At 49.1% G+C, this 6,242-nt stretch overlaps 1 protein-coding gene across 1 annotated transcript in view; it reads left to right on the top strand.

Annotated features, from left to right (window-relative positions):
• Gosr1 (golgi SNAP receptor complex member 1) overlaps positions 1 to 6,242 on the top strand; it is an 86,746-nt gene that overhangs the window by 67,928 nt on the left and 12,576 nt on the right. The window lies entirely within an intron of this gene.

Raw genomic sequence — 6,242 nt, 5'->3', positions numbered from 1 at the left:
AAAAAAAAAAAAAAAAGATGAAGAAAAAAAGAAAAAAGCTGGACATTGAAATGTCCAGCAAAGAAAAAGTAAATAAATAGGCAATGGCTGCATGCTATATAGCCATTTTAAAATAGTGTTTACAGGGGTTTTTTTAATAACAGGGAAGTGCTTGGATCAGCAAATCTAAAGTAGCTTTAGAAGAAAATATTCCTCAAAGAAAGGGCGTGGCAGCCCATTAAATTGAGGAAATACTGAATATCTACTCTTGAAGATTCACAATGCACCTCAGCTTCCTAAAGGCTCCGAGAAGTCTTCCAGTCCAGCCACTGTATTGAGCTGGACTTAGTTTAACACTTTCCCAATCTATTAAATGACAGTGCCCTTTTCTGTAGAACTTCTGTCCCAACTGAGGCTGAGGCATGTCACCCTGCCCTAGTGTCCTGTTGGAGTGGTCACCTTGGATCCAGCAGGGAGCTGGTGGCTGACTCCCTGTAGATCCCACCAGCTCCTCCAGCCAGACCTACATTTTCTGCCTCTCCTCCCTGCCCCCATGCTCGACATTGTCTGGCATGTGGGAGTTTTTGATAAGAGTCTATAAAATTGGACTAAATTAGAGTCCATGTTTGTTTCCAGTGTAGCTACTGAAGAGCCTACTCTTTCTTCTTCTTTAAATGTTATCTTAGGAAATGAACGATAACCTTACTACAGCCATTAATCCACGTTAATAAGGGCACCAGCAGGTGTGCTAACTTACCTCCTTGGCAGGGGTATAAGTGGGATCCAGTACTGTCCAGTTGTGACTCTGACCCATGGCAGCCATGGCCTGGCTCTGACTCTACACCTTCACCTCTTCCGTGCCTGGGCAGCTTCCTCAGAACTTGGTGTAGGACAGCTCCCCGGATTCTCTTACCTCTATAATGTCCCCACCACATTTTTCACAGATACTTCCCAATACCTACCACATATGGTACATAGGTGTTCATTTGTTTAATCCCTGCAGACACTAGGCTATACGTTCCTAAAACTCAGCGCAGTGCCTAGCACACTGTAGGCATTCAACAACTGTTCTTTCAACAATTAAACTATAACTTGGTACTTTACTTCTTGCATTAATTAGCTAGCACCTTAATATTTTCCATCTAATTGAAAGGTTAATTGTTACCACCTGCCCATTCTCATTTTCTTCCTAAAAGAACTTTGATTTTCCTTGGATATTCAGTGTGTGCAGCTAAAAAGACTGCATTTCCCAGCCTCCTTTGCAGCTAGGGTTGGTCACTTGACACAGTGCTGGTCAAAGAAATTAAAGCAGGAGTCACTCCATGGACCTTCCAGGAAATCTCATTACTCAGCTTTCACATGCCATTTTGGCCTTTCTTCCTTCTTGCTATCAAGTGGCTGCAGCTGTAGCAGCCATCCTGTGGCAATAAGGTAAAATCCAGGACAAAAGCCCTATCTATGTCAGGATTCTGAATAATTTCTTGACGTCTTCCAGTCTCTCCCCATCCTCCCAGACAGGCCATCACAGGGACATCCTCCACCTTCATCCGACCACACACATCCCCCACCCTAGCAAGCCTGTCAGTGATCCAGCAGCCTCCCTCTTCCCAGGACCTTGGCCACGGTGAAAGAAACCATTGTTGACTTCTTTCAACCTTGTTAATATAAGTAACACCAATAACAATGACTCATGTTTACTGAACACAGGACCACAGGGAAGGAGCATAAACAACCTAGCCCTCCTGGTTCCATTATCCTTATTTACTGAAGAGGAAGAGGAGGCTGAGAGAAGTGAAAACGTGGTGAGGATGGGCACCCCTGTCCAGGGGCTTGGGACAGCTGATCCTGGATTACACCAGGGTCCTTGCAAATTCAAGCTTGGAGGCCATTCCTGGGCCTTCCCTGTGAGCAAGAAGAATCTGAGATTCAGTTCCACCTCCCATTAAGCCGAAAGGAGTAAGCACTGAGGCACTGAGGTGGGGAGGAGTCAGGATGCCTGTTTGCAGTGGTGCCCTATGAATTATTAATGCCCATAGCCAGGCAACAGATCAATAATGCAGGATGCAGAAGCCTTGGCAGGGCCCCTTCCAGCTGAGCGCCTGTGCTGCCAGCTTCAGGGGAAGACTCCTCAGCCCTGCCCAGCAGGGCAGCCACAGGGCAGCACGCCCTGTTATGTTGTGCCCAGGGCCTCTGAAATCCACCTGCCCTCAAGAGACCAGGCTAGTTTCTGAGGCTGCAGACAGCCCCAGGAAGGGGAACCTTTTAGGCAATTCCTGCTCTGCCTACAGGGAACTATTTGAAGATCACCACAGAGCTTCCATATGAACCTAGACCAACCTTGGGGGTAGGAAGCCCCACCCTGGCCAGGGGTGGCCTTCCTCTTTCAGTCTCTTCCTCCTCCTCTGGGCCTGAAGGTGAAGGTGGGGACTCAGAAGAACCCAGGTCATTCATTGTGGTTCAAGTTTCTGTCTGAGCAGCTCTGAGACACCCACTTGGCATTCCTCCATCCCTGAGGAAACTCCCGAAGGCCCTCAGTGCCTCTGGGATTGTGCTTTGGGGCACACCTCCACCTGACCTTTACACTCCAGGCTCAGGCTTACTGGTAAACCATTTAGAAAGTGGGCTTTGGCTGCTGTTAGGAGGCCTCAGTTTATCTCTTGTCTTTATCTGCTTCTCAAGCAAAGCAAGATGACTCACAAGCAAGATTTCCTAGGTTTTTCTGTTCGTTACAATAAACCTTTAAAGGAAGGAGGGCAAGACTGGCAGGAGGAAGATTATTCTTGCCAGAAAGGAGTTGCAGACCCACTGGAGAAGCTAAAGCCTGAAGTGCCCCTCCACAAGAGACTGTGGCACAGCTGGCCCACTCCCAGGGAACAGAAGTGAGAGCCAGAGGGAAGGTGGTGCCTGTAATGGAACAAAAACTCAACCAGCACTTGTCCAACTTTAGAGTACATATGAACCACTCTCTGACTGATACAGTAAGGCTTCTGCTTCTGGCAACAGGTCTCTGCATTCTCTCGCGAGTAGCAAGGCTCTAGAGTACAGACCAGTGACTCCAAGTCTTGAGCAACTGCAGAGGTTGCCTGGAAATTTTAAAAACCTAGATTCACCAGGCATAGCAACACAGACCTATAGTCCCAGATACTCAGAAGCTGAGGCAGGAGGACCACAAATTCAAGGCCAACCTAGGGAACTCAGCAAGACTGTCCAAAACAGAATGGGATTTAGCTCAGTGGTAGACCACCCTTGGATTCATTTGCCAGTACCAAAAGCAAAACAAAATACCTGGATGCCCAGACCTATTAAACCAGACTCACCAGTGCCACAATTTTGGAACACTCCCGGTGATTCCCATGTGTGACCAGAATGAGAAACAATCTCTAGGCTGGCTCACTCCTTTACATGAGGAGTTTGAGGCCCAGAGAGGCTGGCATCTGCCCACAACCACATAGCCAATGCGTGGATGGCTTGATTTGTTTGGTTCCTAAATACACAGCTGTCTCTTGTCTTATTAGGAGGCAGAGGAAGGCAAAGGAGAGTAGGAATTCAAGGGTCAGCCTGGAAGGTGGACAGAACCCTCAGGCTTGGGGACGAGAGGTCTGCCCAGGACATTGCTACTCACATCTCTCATATGTTCAGTTCTCATTCTCTCACACCCATGTGGCCCTGGCCCCTGGGAAGTCCCAGAGCTGTGGGGGAAATCATCAACCTCTTCACAAGTCAAAGTTCCTACTGCAGTGGCACAGCCATCTGTCATTTGAATCCTTCAATGTCATGTGTGCTCCCCTTTTCCCTTACTCGTTCCAAACCACAAGTCCTCCCTTTAGCCCCCTCTATGTTTCTGTAACTGCATTGTGTCTGAAAAATGATGCCAAAGAGACTGTCAGGCCACCAAGCTTGGCAGTAGAGTGGTGTGGTCATCAGTAATAGTGTGTGTAGAGGGTGCCTGTTCATCCTAGTGTTGGTGGCTTCACCCTGGTGGCTTTTCATCTTAATGTGATTTCCCAGACAGTGCTTAAAATGACAAAAAGATCACTATGGTGCAGCACAGAGGGAAAGGATAGCAGAGAAATGTGACTGTCACATGCCAGGCAGGGCAGCCAAAGACATTAAACTGGCTGACTCCCTTGGAAGACCACATAGGTGTTTTAAGGCCCAGAGAGACTGATCCTCTGTGGTAGGTAATTATGACTGGCAACCTGATTGGGTTCAGAGCTGCCTAGGAAATTAATAAAGCACATTTTTGGATGTGTAAGGGTTTTCCAGACATGCCTAGCAAGTGGGAAAGCAAACTGACAGGGGAGACCTGCCTGGCTTTGGGGACCGTACAAGAGGCTAGGGCCCCAATGAAACAAAAGCAGAAGGAAGAGGAAGCCCACCAGCTCAGGTCGCGTCTCTCTCTCCCTCACTGCCTCCCTCCCTTCCTGACTGCCCTCTCACACATACCTTCCACCACGATGATCTGCCACATGTCAGGCCTACAAGCAAAGGAGCCAGCTGACCGTGAACTGAAACCTCTAATACCATGGGCCAAATAGGCCTTTTCTTCTTTAAATTGTTTTTCGTGGATATGTATTTTGTTACAGGGATGAAAATCTAGCACCAGAGCTCACCTTTTGAAGGATTGTGCTGCTTTACCACTGTTTCTAATTGTATGCTTTTAAGTAAGTCGCTTGATCTGTTTCTTCTCAGGAAGGTAGTTGATCTTTCATGGAGGAAGATTAAGTGAGATAATTCTCACAAAGCAAGGAGCTCAGGAACCAGCACTAGGAATCATCCACCTTACCCCAGTGTGGCTGGGAGGAAATTCTGCTACACAGAGCTTCTGACCTGAGAGGCTCGTTGTAGAGGCCACTTTCTGGCTGGTTAGCTCCCTGGATCTTCCAGGACAGGTCTCTGGAGCTCCAGAATGCAGGCTCTGCTGTCCTTATCTACCCAAGGCACTCACCTCCCTAAACCACAGCAAATCCTCCCCTTCCTTCCATAGAGCTTTCCTTTAGGTCAGAGGTCGTGTGATCCAGGAAGCCTGTCCTTTTCCTCTTTGTGTCCCTAGGGTCCAACACAGGGCTTGGCATGTAGTAGAGGCTTAGTACAGGTTTGTGGGAAGAGAGAAGGAGAGTCTCGCCTTGGAGTCACTTGAGAAAGCCACTCCTGCCCTCGCCTTCCAAGCGGAGCCTGCTGCTTGCTCTGGCACTCAGGGAAGCAACCACTGAAGCATCCGCATACCTCACTAGGCTGGAAGACAAGCCAGAGCCGGGGGCCTCATTCATCTGCGCATGCCCACAGCCGGCCCCCAGCTAGCACACAGCAGATGCTTGTTAAATGAATGGACCTGAACCCAAGATGAAATAGATGCACATACAGTCATTTCCTGATTTTTTTAGGAGTGGCTTTTGGAAAGCAGGCGCGGCTAACCATATTACCGCACTCCTCACTCCGGGAGAAATAAAGCCGGAGCCATCGGATCTGAATCAGGGACCAGGGTGTGGGGTGCAGAGTGGAGGATAGTTGTTTTTTATCTCTCCCACAAATGTTCATGAAGGGTATAAAACACATCCTTGTTCGTGCAGAATGAAGGAGGCAGGTCCCAGTCCTCCCACAGAGGTATACAGTGGGCCTGGTAACCTGCTCAACCAAGGCAGGCAGACCAGTGATAGAGGAGAACCAGGGAACAGGCCTCTGGCCTGGACAGGTCCTTAGTCTCAAAGAACACCCCAGCTTCAAGCCTTTGCTTTGTCCCAGTGGAAGCAGATGGGGTTGTCTGAGTCATGCTACAGTGTTTAGCTGGATTATTCCACTAGATGCTCATAGAGAGGTTGAAGGGCTTCCCCCAAGAGGATGCAGCCAGTAATTAGCCAGGCAGGACTTAAACCCAGGTGGGCTGGCTCTGGATCTCAGGCCTTGACCTCTCTGCTCTGCTGCCCCTTGATCCTAGCACCCACTGTCCCTTCACTTCCTCCCTCCTCCTCCCCAACCCAGCTCTCCTGGTTACCCAGTCTCTGACCCTCCATGACAGCCCCGATGCTGGTGTCTCTGCCCAAGGCTACATCCCTACCCTCCTCAGGAAAGCAGCCCCTGCCTTTGTAGCACCTTGCAGACAAGAAGATGGATCCCCCTCCCACCCTTTCCCCCAAAACCACTAACTTTCACCTTCTTTCCATGGTGCTTTTCCTTTCTGGGCTGCAAAGTCTGGCAGCGAAGCTAACTTTGGGGTCAGAAAGACCTAGGGATCTAGTCATGTCACCAGCGTGTATTTTGCACCT

Source organism: Fukomys damarensis, unplaced genomic scaffold (genome assembly GCF_012274545.1).
Source record: "Fukomys damarensis isolate Sample0158 unplaced genomic scaffold, DMR_v1.0_HiC HiC_scaffold_13, whole genome shotgun sequence".
Taxonomy (NCBI): Eukaryota; Metazoa; Chordata; class Mammalia; order Rodentia; family Bathyergidae; genus Fukomys; species Fukomys damarensis.
This window is presented reverse-complemented; position numbering and strand designations above follow the sequence as displayed.